Source organism: Ochotona princeps, chromosome 6, assembly GCF_030435755.1.
Source record: "Ochotona princeps isolate mOchPri1 chromosome 6, mOchPri1.hap1, whole genome shotgun sequence".
NCBI lineage: Eukaryota > Metazoa > Chordata > Mammalia > Lagomorpha > Ochotonidae > Ochotona > Ochotona princeps.
In genome coordinates, this window is record NC_080837.1 from 45782755 (window position 1) to 45796547 (window position 13793).

The window sequence follows — 13793 nt, forward strand, 5'->3', positions numbered from 1 at the left end:
TAGAGCAAAAGGGTTGTCTACAAGAAATGTGAAAGAATGATGGTATATGATGGACTTGTTGGCTAATCTTCCCCTTTCAAGCACCAGGATGCCATCTGGGTGCTGATTTGTGTTCTGGTTGCACCCCTTCCCATCCAGCTTGCTATTTTAGGCCTTGGAGGGTAGCAGAAGATGGCCCAAAGTCTTGGAACCCTACAGCCACGTGGGAGATCCAGAAGATGCCTCTGGCTCCTGGCTTTGGATTGGCTCATCTCTGGCCATTGTATCTACTTGTGGATTAAACCAGCGATGGAGGATATTTATCTGTCTCTCCTTCTCTGTAAATCTGCCATTCAAATAAAAATAAGATAAATCTTTGAAAAAAAGTTTTCTCTGGTGAAATAATCACTATTGAAAATAATGACTGTTGGGCCCAGCGCCGTCGCCTAGTGGCTAGAGTCCACGCCTTGAACGCACCGGGATCCCATACGGGTGCTGGTTCACATCCCAGCAGTAACACTTCCCATCCAGCTCCCTGCTTGTGGCCTGGGAAAGCAGTTGAGGATGACCCGAAGCCTGGGAGACCCAGAAGAGCTCCTAGCTCCTGATCGGCGCAGCTCCGAACATTCCAGTCACCTCGGGAGTGAATCACCAGATGCAAGATCTTCCTCTCCGTCTCTCCCCCTCTATATATATATCTGACTTTGCAATAAAAATAAATAAATCTTAAAAAAAAAAAAAAAAAGAAGTAATGATTGTCCCGGCATGATGGCCTAGTGGCTAAAGTCCTCACCTGTATACACTGGGACTCCATATGGGCACTGGTTCGTATCCCAGCAGCCCCACTTCCCATCCAGCTCCCTGCCTGAAGCCTGGGAAAGCAGTAAAGGATGGCCCAAAGCACTGGGACCCTGCAACCTCAAGGGAGGCCTAGAAGAAGCTCCTGGATCGTGGTTTCAGATCAGCTCAGGTCCAGCTGTTGTGGCCACTTATACAGTGAACCAGTGGATGGAATATCTTTCTCTCTGTCTATTCTTCTCTCTGTAAACCTGATTTTCTAAATAAATAAATAAATAAAATCTCTTTTAAAAATAAGTAAATAAAAAGTAAAAAGAAAGGAATGACTTTTTTGTAATCCCTTTTGGGTGGGTTTAGGACCATAACGCCTTCGTGGTGACCAATTTACAGCTGTGGCACAAAGCAAACAGATGACACTATAATCTGATGACTCAAAAACAAGGCATGGATTAATTTTTAAGTAGACTTCACTGTAAAACTCCAGTCTGGGCTAAATCTGAAGGGAGAAAATAACAGCCCTAATCTTTAAGGATCATTGCCCTTAGGTCAAGTTTAGACAGGATCTGGAGCAGTTCTTCACTGGCTTAGTCAGCAAGGTGAAAAACAAGCGGCCAAGTTCCAGATGAAGACCACCTAACTGACAAATGTATCCACATTTGATTACCAGCTTTGGGCACCCCATATAACAATATGCAATACAGTTTAGGTAATAAGAGCCCTTTCTGACCCTCTCAATGCTCCCCTACATGCTTCCCTGCATGCTCTAAACCAAGCTACATACTCACACATTCATGCAGCCTAGTAGAAAAATGCATTTGCTAACTTCAACTTGAGGCTATGAGAGATTGCTTCATTGCAACATTGATGTTTAAAGAAAAAACGTGGAGGAGGAGAAACATCATAAAGCTCTGTTACTATCAATCAGACTTGTGCCTTTAGGCATAGAAACTGACTCCTGTGACATGGGTTTGATGAAAATATAGTGGGTTAAACTGACTCACATTGGCTATATGCAAGCCCAACCAAGTGATTTTCCTTTATAGAGCTTGAAGTATTTCACATACTCTTATCTTCAGAACAACTAAGTTAAATAAAAGAGAAACAAACTATCCTTCTTTTAACAGAGATACAAAAACAAGAGGAAATTCTCTATTCTCAAGGTTCTACAACTCCTAAAAGTACTGGTTTCACTGGCTATCAAGTACAGGGATCAAAAAGTGTTCTCCCGCGGGGGTCAACACTGGATTTTTAAATGGGGGCAGACTGAATAATCAACAGCGCTGTGCTTCAGAGCAGAGTGCTACTTCTGGCTGAGTTACCTATCCTCACCATGTCTTTTCTTCTATTGTGTAAGATGAAGTTAACATCACATACATCGTGGAGATGATTCTGAAGATTAAAAGATAACGCATAGTGCTTGGCACACAGTAGGCTAATAAAAAGGAATTGATTATTCCCTGTCCAATATTTTAAAGCAGTCCTACTAAAAACTTCTCTCAAAGGAAAAGGATTCCTCAAAGACTTGGCAGAGCTGATGTGTTAAGCAGAACGGTGCAATACTGAAAGAGCTGTCAAAGTTTCACAATTAGCATAGCAGGACTGCTGGGCAGAATGAAAGGACTCCAGCACTACCATGCTGGGCTGCGGCACAGCCCTGTAACCTCCTAACCGGGCAGCAGACGTCAACCATGGCTGGTGTCGACAGCAGCATCCCAGGTAATTCAACTCATCATTTCTATGTTGCTAGGGATATGCCAGTGTCTATTTCATAAGGCCCCATTTACTTCATAATACTAGAGTTCTTCAACTAACCAGGCCATTCCTCAGCTGTTCGTATGCCCAGCTGCTTTAGCTTTTAATACTCAGGAAAACAATGAAAAGGAAGTGGCCATTGCATATACACTTAGGAACTGATTTAAAGAGAAGCGTATCTGTAAAACATGCAGGGCAAAAGTCCTGGCAGTTGGGCCTGGCTCTAATCCTGACAGCCCCAATTCCCGTTCAGCTGCCAGCTTGTGGCATGGGAAAGCAGTTGAGGACAGCTCAAAGCCAAGGAACCCTGGAACCCTGCACCCTGGTGGGAGACCTGGAGGAGGTTCCTGGCTGCAGGCTTCAGATTGGCTCCGCATTGGCTGTTGCGGTCACCTGGGGAGTGAACCATCAGACGGAAGATCGTCCTGTCTCTTCTCATCTATGTATCTCTGACTTTGCAATTAAAACAAAACAAAACAAATGTTTTAAAAAAGAATAAAACAGGGGCCAGCAAGTTGACCTGACTGGCTAATCCTCCCCCTCCAAGTATGGCATCCTATATGAGTGCTGATTTGTGTTCTGGCTGCTGCACTTCCCATCCAGCTCCCTGCCTGTGGTCTGGGAAAGCAGTCAAGGATGGCCCAAAGCCTGGGACAATGCACCCACATGGGAGACCCAGAAGAAGTTCCTGGCTCCTGACCTGGGATCAGCTCAGCTCCAGCAGGTATGGCCACTTGGGGAGCAAAACAGTGGATGGAAACTTTTCTGTCTTTCCATCTCTGTAATCGTGTCTTTCCAATAAAAATAAATAAATCTCAAGAAAAAAATAAACAAAGTAGTTCAGTTTTCACGCTATATGGTACCCTCTCTTCGAAAATCCAGAAAAGGCTGAGCAAAACAGAATGCTGTTTTGAGTTCTGTCTTCTCTGCTTCACATCTAACTTCCTGCTAATGAGCCCAGGAAGGCAGCAGGTGATGGCCCAAGAGCTTGGACCATGCTATTCCTGGATCCTGGCTTTGCCCTGGCCCAGATCTTTCTGTTGTGCCATTTTAGAAGTAAAACAGGACAGAAGATTATTCTTTTTCTCATTTCACTCCTCATCCTGTCTCCTCTCTTTCATTACCTTTCAAATAAATAAGGAAGTCTTTTTTTTAAACAGTACAGAAGCCTTTCCATTCACACACAACGCTCATAAGCAGCTGTATGTCAGCCTGACAAAGTCACATTCCACACACACAGTTCTGTCATGATTTGGGCTCTAAATAGGCAGCCAGAGTACAAAGTCCCTAATTTCTCCTAGAACCAACCAAAGATAAATTTCCACCTCCAACAGGATAATATGTCTCTGAATATCTACCTCCCAAAGAAATAATTCCTAAAGGTGCATGTAGTTCATTTCTAAAGTAGCTAGTGAAAGAAAACAGGAGAGCAGGAAATTGCAAAGGTTTCTATAATGACCATGAGGAACAATTTAAGGAACCTGAAGGTTTTATATTTCTTGAATATCCTTCTTACAATAAATTAGGAACTTAGTTACTATATATCCTTCCTCAGAAAGCCAGTAACAGTCCTAGTAGGATTATAGACTCTAGGAACAAATCAGTGATTTTACAGAATTACCAATTACTGGAAGAGCGGGATGGTGAAAAGATCAGTGCTACTACATTAGAGATACAGACAGACCGGGAGAAAACAGGCACAGCCCTAGACATTATTACCTAATTACTTCTTTTCATTATTTAAGATTTTATTTTATTTTTATTACAAAGTCAGATATACAGAGAGGAGAAGAGACAGAGAGGACGATCTTTCGTCTGATGATTCACTCCCCAAGTGACCATAACGGCCAGAGCTGAGCCAAACCAAAGCCAGGAGCCAGGAGCTCTCCTGGGTCTCCCACACAGGTGCAAGGTTCCAAGGTTTTGGGCCATCCTCAACTGCTTTCCCAGGCCACAAGCAGGGAGTTGGATGCAAAGCGTGGCCACCAGTTTAAGAACGGGCGCCCATATGGGACCCCGGTGCGTTTGAGGTGAGGACTTTAGCTGCTAGGCTACCTCACCAGGCCCTACCTAATTATTTCAATGGCAAGCCATTTGCTCATCTTTTAAATATTAAATATTCTGAAAATACCAAGTAAAACAAAGCTGTGGGGTTGGCATTGTGGCTCAACAAGCTAATCCGCCATCTTCAGGCACCAGCATGCCACATGGGCATCGTTTCATGTCCTAGCTGCTCTATTTCCCTTCCTGCCCCCTGCTTATGGCCGGAGAAAGCAGCAGAGTTTGGCCCAATTACTTGGGCCTCTGCACCCACATGGAAGACCTGGAAGATGTCCCTGGCTACAGTTCAGCTCAGCGCTTGCTGCTGTGGTCATTTGGGGAGTGAAACAGCAGGTGGAAGATCTTCCTCTCTGTCTCTCCTTCTCTGTAAATCCACCTTTGTATTAAAAATAAATAAATCATCAAGAAAAAAAAAACATGAACCTGCAGAGCTGGTCTTGTGCTACAGCATATTAAATCACCACTTGAGGGCCCATGCGATGGCGTAGTGGTTAAGGTCCTTGCCTTGCCCGTGCCGGGATCCCATATGGGCGCCGGTTCTAACCCCTGCAACCCTGCTTCCCATCCAGCTGCCTGCTTATGGCCTGGGAATGCAGTCAAGGATGGCCCAAAGCTTTGGGACCCTGCACCCGTGTGGGAGACCTGGAAGAGGCTCCTGGCTCCTGGCTTCAGATCAGCTCAGCTCCAGCCATTGCAGCCGCTTGGGGAGTGAATCATAGGATGGAAGATCTTCCTCTCTGTCTCTCCTCTCTGTGTATCTGCCTTTCCAATAAAAATAAAATAAATTAAAAAAAAAAATCACCACTTGAGATATAATCATTCCAGATATTGGAGTGCTGGTTCAAGTCCCAGCTGGTCTGCTTCTAGTCTAGTTCCAAGATGAGCCTGGGAAGGTGGTAGAAGATGTTCCAAGCACCTGGGACCCTGCCAGCCATCTGCGACATCTGGATAGATTCCAGCTCCTGGCTTTGGCTTGATCCAGACCCATTTGTTATTTGTTGAGTGAACCAGCAAATGAGGGTCTGTCTCTTTTCTTTTACTTACTTTCTCTGTCACTCGGTCTCGTATAATAATTCCTAGCAAAAAAAAAAAAAAAAAGAAGAAGAAGAAGAAGAAGCCGAACACCATAAATATCTCTGGAAAAAATGGGAAGAAATAAAATCAAGGCTACTTCCTTCTTTCGATGACAAAGTGAATCCTTTGTTAGTAACTATACAGAACGGTAAAGAATACGTCCAGGAAGCCATCAAACAAAGTAGTAAGAACATATGAGACAATCTGGATGTGATGAAGCCAGAATGCTGTCCAGGTTCCCGATCCTGCCTCAGCACGGGGCAGGGAACCATTCCCAAGGAAGACCAATGTGAAGTAATTTCCTACGTTAGGCTCATTTCCATCTCGCCCTACTGGATTTTTGAGCAGTTTAAAAAGTACAAGTAAAGAGCAAAAATTCATTGAAAAGTCTTCTGCAATCTAAAATTTGCCAGTTGACAATTTTGCTTCCTGTGACATTAAACAACTGACCGAGGGTAAAAGAATTATTACCTACAGAACAGCTCCATGAGCCCCTTACAGCTGTACTTTGTAGCCTACATTTAAGACAGTCAATAACTATAAAGAGGTGGACTTATTTCATAATAAATATACTTGCACAATGAAAAATTGATAGGACATGTGAAACAGAAAACACACAAAAGAAGAGCCAAACGGTGACTTCACACACATAAGCAAAATAAAGCTGAGAGGCTAAAGTGAAAAGATTAGTAACGCTGGACAGAATTTAGACTACAGAAAATGGCTAAATTTTTAGGCAACAGAAAACTGTTCATACAACACTTCTGCTGCATAGGAATACAACCATGAATTTGGTTCTAGATACCAAAAGAATCCTATCTTGAAAATTAAAATCTCTTCTTTATAAGATCTCACCTAGGCACCACCACTATTGCATGCAAGTTAAACTGCTGCCAGAAATGCTGGTATTGAATACGAGCACCAGGTGAGTCTCTCTGAAGTTTCACTTCCCATTCACCTCCCTGCTAATGCACCTGGGAAATCAGCAGAAGGAATCTAAGTTCTTGGGCTCCTGCACCTACATGTTGCAGAAGACACTTCAGGCTCCTGGCTGTTGTGGCTATTTGGGAAGCAAATCATCTGATAGAAGGTTTCTCTCTCTCTCTCTCTCTCTCTCTCTCTCTCTCTCTCTAACTCTGCCTTTCAGATAAATCTTAAAGAAAAAAAAAGTCTCACCTCTCACCTAGTGGTGGGCATTTGGTACAATGGTCAAAATACCACTTAGGGGGCCCAGCACAATAGCCTAGTGGCTAAAGTCCTCATCTTGAACCCTCAGGGATCCCATATGGGTGTTGGTTCTAAACCTAGCAGCCCTGCTTCCCATTCAGCTCCCTGCTTGTAACCTGAGAAGAACAGTCCAGGACATCCAAAGCTTTGGGACCTTGCAACCACAGAAGAGACCCAGACCCAGAAGAGGCTCCAAGCTCCTGGGTACAGTTCAGCTCAGCTCTAGCTGTTGTGGTCACTTGGGGAGTGAATCAACCAACAAAAGATCTTCCTCTCTGTATATCTGACTTTGCAATCATAAATAAACAAACCTTGAAAAAAATAGATTTATATTCTTAAGAAAAAAAGATACCACTTAGGGATTCCTACATGGGTTCTACTTCTGACTCCAGCAGGTGACAGCTCAGAGTTGGGATCCTGCCACCCTCCTAGGAGCTCTGGGTTGGGTTCTAGGCTCCTGTGAGCATCCACGGAGTCAATCAGTAGAAGGACGATCTCTGTCTCTCTGCCTTTGAAATAAATACAGGTTTGATCTAAAGTGGCAAAAAAAAAAAAAAAAAAGGAATAGTTAGTGTATATTCAGGAACAGCTGAGTCCATCAAGGAATCAAATGCAAAAAGTAAAATAGTAAATGGCAGGGTGCTCACAGGAGAGCAAGGTCAGGTGCTGCGATGACCTGCAGACAGGACTTGCTCCAATCCGCGTCCAGAAAAAGGGGCCAGAGGGTGGAGCCTCCAGAGGAATATTTACTTTCAGTTTTCCTCCTGATATTAGGTTCAGTGAAAGCCCAGAAGACAGTTTCACACTCCCGGGGCTCAGGACAAACAATACTGTTAAGCCATTCCACATCCAATGGAAAAGGTGCGGTCCGTACACAGGTGACAATATCCAACCTCATGCTCTTCATCAGTGAGCAGCTTTTGCACTCACAAATACATTTTTTTTTTTTTGAAGATTTATTTATTTTTCTTGGGAAGGCAGATTTACAGACAGAAGGAGAGACAGAGAGAAAGATCTTCCATCTGATGATTCACCCCCCAAGTGGCCGCAACAGCTGGGGCTGAGCTGATCCAAAGTCAGGAGCAAGGAGCGCCCTCCAGGTCTCCCACGTGGTTGCAGGGTCCCAAGGCTTTGGCCCATCCTTGACTGCTTTCCCAGGCCACAAGCAGGCAGCTGGATGGGAAGTGGGACTGCTGGGGTTAGAACTGGTGCCCATATGTGATCCCAGCAGCTGTACGGCGAGAACTTTAGCCACTAGGCTACCACAATGGACCCTCTCAAAAATAAATCCTAAGTGTTAAGAAAATGCTCCCTCTTTAAAAATGTATACAGGGCCCAGCACAGTAGCCTAGCAGCTAAAGTCCTTGCCTTGAACATGCCAGGATCCCATACAGTAGCCGGTTCTAATACTGGTGGACACACTTCCCATCCAGCTCCCTGCTTGTGGCCTAGGAAAACAGTACAGGATGGTCCAAAGCCTTGGGACCCTGCACCCGCGTGGGAGACCCAGAGGGGACTTCTGATTTCGGGCTTTGGACTGGCGCAGCCACTTGGGGAGTGAATCAATGGATGGAAGACATTCTTCTTTGTCTCTCCTCCTCTCTGTAAATCTGCCTTTCCAATAAAAATAAATAAGTCTTTAAAAATACATAAAGAAAAATAAAATAAAAATGCTTACAATAGTTTTTTAAAACCTTGATTTTCTTCTCCATCTTCCATTACCTTTCAGAAACTGAATCCCTTGTAGAAAAATGCCAATTTTTCCCTGTTGCAATGAAAATTTTACTGTAGTGAGTACTACGATCCCAAAATTCCTCCAGCTCATCACCCAGTGATGTTACACAGAAGGCTCTCCCAGCACCTCTACATCCACATTTTCTAGTGATTCACACGCAGTTAAGTAAACTTATTTTTCCATCCCAATCGAAATTCATGTTGTCACTCTGAGAACTGACAAAATCAAACAGCCAGAAACACAGGCTAGACCCACTGTGCTCCAAGGCGTGCACGGAGTACCTCACACACTGCTCCCTCGCATCCCAGCCTGGATTCCTTACTCCTATGCTGTTAGTTTTAAACCTCCATCCAACCCCATCTCTTCACACACATCCACCCTCTCCTTGGCCTATGGCCTTCACCTTGTCTTGCAGACCTACTGGCCTGCCATTTTGGCAACCAAGGGTTTTCTTAGACAGCAAATGTTGTTTTTCCTATAACTTCTTTCAAGGGCTGGCATAATCCTAAAGTCATTTGAAATAAAAAGTTCCCCACTTCGGACCCTATAAGGTTGATCACAGTTGGTTCTGAAACCTATCTACTGGCTGGGTAACCCCTGCAAATCCCTAAATGGAAAAAAGGTTATCCCTATCACAAATCCACTCCCAGAAGGGACCTCACCTCAGCGACGGCTAAGGATAATCCGGGGAGACTCGGACAAACTGAACAATATGGACATGAAGTGATTTGTGCATGTTGACGCGATGTTAGGGTGCAGCCAACACCGCTCACACGGCAGCCCGGGCCTGTGTGCGGGCGTGGAGTCCTCAATCGGCCTCACTTTGCTCAGTCACTTTACTTGTGCTCACAAGACGCTAATCACATTAGGGCTGCTCCTGAAAAGACAGGATCCGTTGCCTCTGCACAGCTGCTGCAGTGGCAGGGAAATTCCCTGCGACACGCGAGACAGGTAAATACGGAAATCGCACTGGCTAGGAGGCAGGGGGAGGGGTCCTCTACCAGCGCAGTTTACATAATGCAACAGAAAAAAAACCCAGCGATCTGCAGACCTGTCAAGGGAAACGCAAGCCTGCAGCTGCTTTCTTCCACTGCCCACCCCCCCATCTCCAAACACTCTCCAAGAGCCTGCTCTTCACCATCCGCCCCCAAAGACCCAGAGAAATCACACCTAAGCACGAATAACCATCTCCACGCGCTCACCTCAGGCTGTCCTACCCACCTTCATTATTAAAATACAAAAAAGAAAAAAAGGGGGGAGGGGAGATGAGGAAAAAAATATATAAAGCAGGAAAGGAAGAAGAACCCTAAACTCCCACTTATGAGTTCAGAGTATGGAGTAACCAAATGGAGCCGGGGAGTTTTCCCTTCTCCGTTACGGGGGAAGGCGCACCAGGCGTAGCCTGCGATCGGCACCACGCCCAGGAATGCAATGACAAGCCCTAAAAACTCCCCCGTGGCCCACGCAGCCCCCTCGCGGCCGGGCCGGCGCGTACCCCGCGGCCCCGCAGCCGCCCTCACCCCCAGCCTCTCACAAAGGAGAATGGTTCAGTCCAGAGCATCACCCAGCACCTGATCCCTCACAACTGGGGGGACGGGGAGGGGCGGCGGGGAGCGGAGGAGGATGAACCCTCCAAGTCATCGCAAGGACCTCAGCTCCTGCAAAAACTCCCGCAGGCAGCACGGAAGGGTGGCTGTGAGCGGGGAGCCTACCTGAACTAGGTCCGGGTGCCTCCTATCCACTCAGCGTCTCCACTCACCCTCTCGGAGAACAAGGCGCCTTCCGGCGGAGCATGGCCAGCCCTCGCCTCAACCTAGCTTGCTAGTAGTCCATTCTCCCGAAGCTCCACCCTCCTACGCTCCCGTCCGCCAATGGCAGCGCCTCGGCCCGCCTCTTCCAGCGAGTTAGTGTGAGCGCCATCCAGGAAGTCTCTGGAGAGTGGGCGGGCCTAAAAGACTGAGGCGGGTACGTAGGCAGCTACGGATATGCCTGATTGGAAATAAAGTGCGGCGGCAGCTCAGCGTTGACGGTTCACAGGCGGCCAGGCCGCGCTGCGTCTTTTTTTTTTTTTTTTTGGCCCCCGCCGTTGGGGGCGCTCTAACCTAAAACAACACTCCTTTGCCTGCGTCGGGGAGGCCATCTTGGATCAGGCTGTTGCCTTCGGGGCGGGGAGGGGGCCGAGAGCTCCAAGGACGCGATGCTGGGTTGTCCTGCGTTCGGTCCCTCGCCCCGGCTTCGAACCCCACACGCTCGGGCGGTCGAGATGGCCCTCAGTCACGACGAGGAGCTCTGCAAGGATGCCGAGCGTGGCTAGAGGCAGCCAGCGACCGCCTCCACCGAAGTGGAGGAGAGAAGCGTGTTTACCAAGGAGGCAAAGATCGGGCGTTAGCAGTTTCTGGATTGATTTTTTTTTTTTTTCTTAGAGAATACCTCACTCCCCCAGGATTATCAGACCATGACCAACATAAGTCATCGTATTTGTTTGCTTTGCTTGCAAATTTCCCAGTCTTTTGACCTTGGTGATACCAATGACCCTGATTCAGGGAAGATGTTGATTGATTGATTGATTCAAAACTCATCAACAACAGACCCAAACTACTCTGACTGAAGCAGGCAGAGTTGAGCTGATCAAAAGTCAGGAGCTTCTTCTGGGTCTCCATGTGGGTGCAGAGTATCAAGGCTTTGGTCCATCCTCCGCTGCTTTCCCAGGCCATAAGCAGGGAGCTGGATCAGAAGTGGAGTAGACAGGACATGAATTGGGGACAATATGAGGACCAGTGAGGGCAGGCGGAGGATTAGTTAGCTGAGCCATTGCTCCGGCCCCAGAGGGTAATTTTCTAATAAAATTAAAATTGGGAAAGGAAGGGTCCGGCGCGATAGCATAGCAGTTGAAGTCCTTGCCTTGCACGCGCCAGGATCCCATATGGGCGCCCATTCTAATCCTGGCGGCCCCGCTTCCCATTCAGCTCCCTGCTTGTGGCCTGGGAAAGCAGTTGAGGATGGCCCAAAGCCTTGGGACCCTGCACCCCTGTGGGAGAACTGGAAGAGCTCCTGGCTCGTGGCTTCGGATTGGCGCTGCACCGGACGTCACAGTCACTTAGGGAGTGATTCAATGGAAGGAAGATCTTCCTCTCTGTCTCTCCTCCTCTCTGTATATCTGCCTTTCCAATAAAAATAAATAAATCTTATTTGTTTCATTGGAAAGGCGGATATACAGAGAGGAGGAGAGACAGGAGAGGAAGATCCTCCGTCCAATGATTCACTCCCCCAAGTGACCGCAATGGCCGGTGCACGCCGATCCGTTGCCGGGAACCAGCAACCTCCTTCCAGGTCTCCCACGTGGGTGCAGGCTCCCAAAGCCTTGGGCCGTCCTTGACTGCTTTCCCAGGCCACAAGCAGGAAGCTGGATGGGAAGTGGAGCTGCCGGGATTAGAACCGGCGCCCATATGGGATCCCGGGGCGTTTAGGGCGAGGACCTTAGCCGCTAGGCCACGCCGCCGGGCCCAGTAAATAAATCTTAAAGGGAAAGGAAATAATTTCCTTGTGAGTGAAATTTTCTTGGCACTGAATGATAAAGGGTTTGTTGTCCTTCCTGATCTCCATTTCCATTCCCTATTACAACTTTAAAGGGATTGTTTGTTAAATTGAGTGGAGGGGCTCCTAAGGAACTTCTGAAGTATTGTAACTACCTGATCAGAACATGGTTAGGAGCTCAGAAACATTTGGAGTCATAGCAGTCTGTTTTATCAGAAAGGTGGATAAGTCTTGGCCAACCACACGTAATTCCCTATGCATTTAACAAGATTTGTTGGTTAAATTCTCTGCTGGTCACTGCCTATCGATAACAGTGTGCTTATGAATATGGCCTTTGGAAATTTCATGGAAAAATATATTATTTCATTTTCCATGAGCATTTTAATTAGTGTCATACAGACATGCTTTATCTAGAACACCATCTGAATTTTCCACAGGCACAGCAGGGGCTCAAACACAGGGGTCACCTTCTATTGTTCTGTTGTGCATCATAGAGACTGTCATTCTGCCTTTCAAAAAAAAAAAATTCCAGGGCCAGTGCTGTCACAGTAGGTTAAGCCTCCACTGATGGCACCAGCATCCCATATAGGTACTGGTTCAATTCCTAGCTGCTCCGCTTATGAGCCAGCTCCCTACTAATGCACTTGGGACAAGAGCTGAGGATGGACCATTTCTTTTGGAGACCTGCTATTCATGTGGGAGACCCAAAAGATCCTGACTTTAGACCAGCCCAGCTCTGACCATTGCAGCCATCTAGTGAATGAAACACCAAATAGATTTCTCTCAAAAAAAAAAAAAGATTTGTCTCTCCTCTCACTCTGGGATTCCACAGATTTACAGAGAGGAGAGACAGAAAGATCTTTTGTCTGCTGGTTCACTCCCCAAGTGGCCACAACAGCTGGACCTGATCCAATATGAAGCCAGGAGTCAGGGACTTCTTCTGGGTCTCCCATATGGGTTCAGGGTGCCAAGGCTTTGTTTTTGGGCTGTCCTCAACTGCTTTCCCAGGCCACAAGCAGAGAACTGGATGGGAAGTGGAGTAGCCAGGATACAAACCAGCACCGATATACAATCCTGGTGCATGCAAAGTGAGGACTACTGTGCTGGGCCCAAAATAAATAAATCTTTTAAAAATCTTAAAAAAAAAAAAAAAAAAAAAACAGGGTCTGGCACAATAGCGTAGCAGCTAAAGTCATTGCCGTGGATTGGCTCAGCTCCAGCCATTACAGCTGCTAGGGAGTGAACCATCAGATAGAAGACCTTCCTCTCTGTTTCTCCTCCTCTATGTATATCTGACTTTCCAATAAAAATAAATAAATCTTAAAATACTTTAAAAAACAAACAAAAAAGAAACAAACATCCTCATATTTAAAAAACAAAGGAAAAGTTCTTCCACATCTTTAATCCCCTAGGTGGACAGTATCTAGATAATGTTGAGAATGCAGTCAACAGACACATGAAATATGAACAGTTTGCACACATGCATATATTTAATAATAAAGCAATACACAAACAAATTTAAAAACTTTTATGACCTCAGTGCTGTGGAAGAGAACTGAACATCAAATAAAAAAGACAAAGCAACTGCCCCAGAAGGCAGAAATGATGAGACAGGCAAAGGCAAATTTGGCTA

At 46.2% G+C, this 13793-nt stretch overlaps 1 protein-coding gene across 5 annotated transcripts in view; it reads right to left on the reverse strand.

The window, feature by feature from the left end:
* Nucleotides 1-10509, reverse strand: part of CHD8 (chromodomain helicase DNA binding protein 8) — a 74819-nt gene extending 64310 nt beyond the window's left edge. For 3 of the 5 annotated variants that reach the window (XM_058666167.1, XM_058666169.1, XM_058666168.1), the window contains exon 1: nucleotides 10339-10509. The gene's annotated coding sequence lies outside the window, so the exon portion shown is untranslated. The remainder of the gene's footprint in view (nucleotides 1-10338) is intronic. The other 2 variants (XM_058666175.1, XM_058666174.1) reach the window with 2 other exon arrangements.
* Nucleotides 10510-13793: the final 3284 nt, after the last annotated feature.